Genomic DNA, 2,415 nt, shown 5'->3' on the forward strand with positions numbered 1-2,415 from the left:
GGCACCGTGCGTGGGGTTAGAGGCCCTGGGGTCCGACAGTGAATTTAAGGTGAATTCAAAACCTTCTCCTTGTCCTCCCCTGTGTCACCGTGGAGCAGACACTGAACTCCTAGCCTGAGTTCATGTGGGTTCAGCGGTCTTTTTCCCAAATGCCTGTCACATGTGTCAGCAAACCCAAGTTCATCTGTCCGTTGCGCAGCAAAGACCATTACGGAGACCTGGAGGATGAAGCAGAGCAAGGGTTTAATTCGGAGGCAGGAGGGCAAGCTTCACCTCTACCGCTTGGAGGAAGACCATCAGGGGTGCTTAACGGCATTGGGAAATGGTCTGGGTACAAAGGTGCAGTTGTGAAGCCTCCGGTTACCGGTTTCCATCCCCACGGTCCTTTGATCGGTCCTCATGCTTGTGGGTATTGGGACCATGACCGCTCCAGGGACTTCCTGCTGAAGTGGGGCAGAGACTGGGGTTAGAGAGATGGAAACCTTCGGGATGAAAGCCAGTGTTCTGCCTTACCGGGATTTGTGGGCTTTGGTCAACAGTTCTGGTATGGGGTTGTGTCTAGACTTTGAGTGGAGGGTTGTGGGGACCAAGTAGTGTGTTGTCCTCATGGCTTGATTCCCTTGGGCCAGTTCCCCTGAGTCATGGTTTCAGGTCCGGCTGAGGCTCACTAGTCTGAGCCGGGTCCTTTTCGACCCTCTCCCCGCTGACGGGGTTTAGGGACCCTGTGGGTCCTTGTCATTCAAGTGTGATGAATCCACGGCTCAATTTCCAGTATTTTCTGAGGAATGGGGGTGGGAGGGATCAATAGCACCTTGCAGGGTCTGACCTGTCCCATGAGGCTGGAGCCGCTCCTCTGGGCTCTCGCTGTTCAGTGACAACATTTGATGTCACTAAGGAAGACAGGAACTGTGAAGACACATCTGTGGGTTACATCAACCTGCTGGGAGCAAACTCAGGTCCTGGATGTACCTGATAGTATTCAGTTCCCTGATGGGAGCCCCTCCATAAACTCCTAAGTCATGAAAAGAATGTAGAAAGTCTTCCACAGAACATGTCACAGGGCAGTAACCACGCCCCGTCCGAGGGACACCTCTAACCCACTGCAGGGCCAGTGGCACGGGCTCATCCCACATCACGTGGGTTTCCTGGCACAGTTTGGCCAGAGTTCCTTTGCTGCCTTTTTCAAGTCACTTGGTGTCTCCAGGCAGCCTGTGATTTCCATCGGATGCCCAAGGCATGGGACACTATGGTTTTCACTGCCCTGTTACTCTGAATTCTTAGCGGCAGTCCAAACCTTGGAGTGATCTTGCTTTGAAGCGTGTGTACAGCTTCTGAGGCCGTCTCTGAACGGCCTGGGCAAGCTTCCCCGTTTGTAAAGGTGTCTGCACACAGAATTAAATCCCGAGAATTCCCTGTTCTCTGCCTTCTGGGAAAGGCTGCCTGCCAGTCTGCCCCAGGTTCACTGCCTCTCATGTGTATACCTTTGAGAACGGGTGGAGGCCTAGTCTTAGGATTGTTTTCAGCACAAGCGTCCCCTTTTCTAAGCATTTCTTTGAAAATCCGAGCCCACAGTATACTTCTGGGTCCGCCGAAGAGTGGCGACTTTGCCATAATGGGTGCTGTGATGGATGGGGCAAGTTACTGTTTTCCTTGCAGGCTCTCAGAGAGGGATTCATTATGTTGCCCGTGGGGATCAATGCCAGCATGGTGTCCAAACCCCCTTCCTTACTTAGTCCTCTCTGGTCCTCTAAGGACTGCTGTGGTCGATGTGGAGTTGAGTCTCTGCTTGGCATGAAAGCTCTTGGGATGGGTTTTGGAGCCTTTGTTTGGGCTGCCAGAGTGGTTCCTTCCCTTGGGTGGTCGGTCCAGTTTCTGGCGTCCTCAGCGATGGGCGAGAGGCGATGGGTCGCCACTGCATCCAGCTCTTCCTGGTCTTCGATCCGTGAGGCCATCCGCATCCATGAACACTTCCCATTGGCCACCGAGGACATGGCTGGTTTTCTTCAGAGGTACCCAAAGCTGCCAGGAACAACAGACCAGTGGAAGCCCAGGTTCCCTCCATGAGCGTTGTTTGCTCTGCCAAGAAATCGTGGCTCCGCTGACTGAACCGAGCACTTCCTCATCAGCCTTTTCTGAAGCAAGCTAGTCAAGGAGACTGAGAGAAACCAAACCCCCTCTTGGAGGAAGCTGTAGATGGGACCATGTGGGGGACAGGTGGCGTGGTGCTCGTGTCCACTTCTTCCTTCTCCTTTCCTGCTCCTCCCTGTACTGCAGTCTCTGCAGACTCACTTCTGTGGAACCCTGAGGGAGGCTCTGTGGTAGGGACCTGTGTGCTGGGGCAGGAATGGCTGGCCCCCGCCTGGGAGGACATCATCACTCTCTTGTGTCCTCCCTTCTCTTGCCTAGGATTCCGAT

The 2,415-nt window shown here is 54.0% G+C and overlaps 1 long non-coding RNA gene across 2 annotated transcripts; it reads right to left on the reverse strand.

Moving 5' to 3' along the window:
* Window positions 1-225: 225 nt before the first annotated feature.
* On the reverse strand, window positions 226-1,272 carry LOC115274649. 2 transcript variants are annotated; one of them, XR_003901205.1, is made up of 2 exons: window positions 827-1,272; window positions 226-443 (listed from the first exon to the last, which is right to left on the reverse strand). It is a non-coding gene; the product is annotated as an uncharacterized LOC115274649 (long non-coding RNA). The 2 variants fall into 2 exon arrangements; XR_003901206.1 differs by having other exon boundaries at window positions 226-440; window positions 827-1,259.
* Between the last annotated feature and the right edge of the window lie 1,143 nt (window positions 1,273-2,415).

Source organism: Suricata suricatta, chromosome 12, assembly GCF_006229205.1.
Source record: "Suricata suricatta isolate VVHF042 chromosome 12, meerkat_22Aug2017_6uvM2_HiC, whole genome shotgun sequence".
Classification (NCBI taxonomy): Eukaryota; Metazoa; Chordata; class Mammalia; order Carnivora; family Herpestidae; genus Suricata; species Suricata suricatta.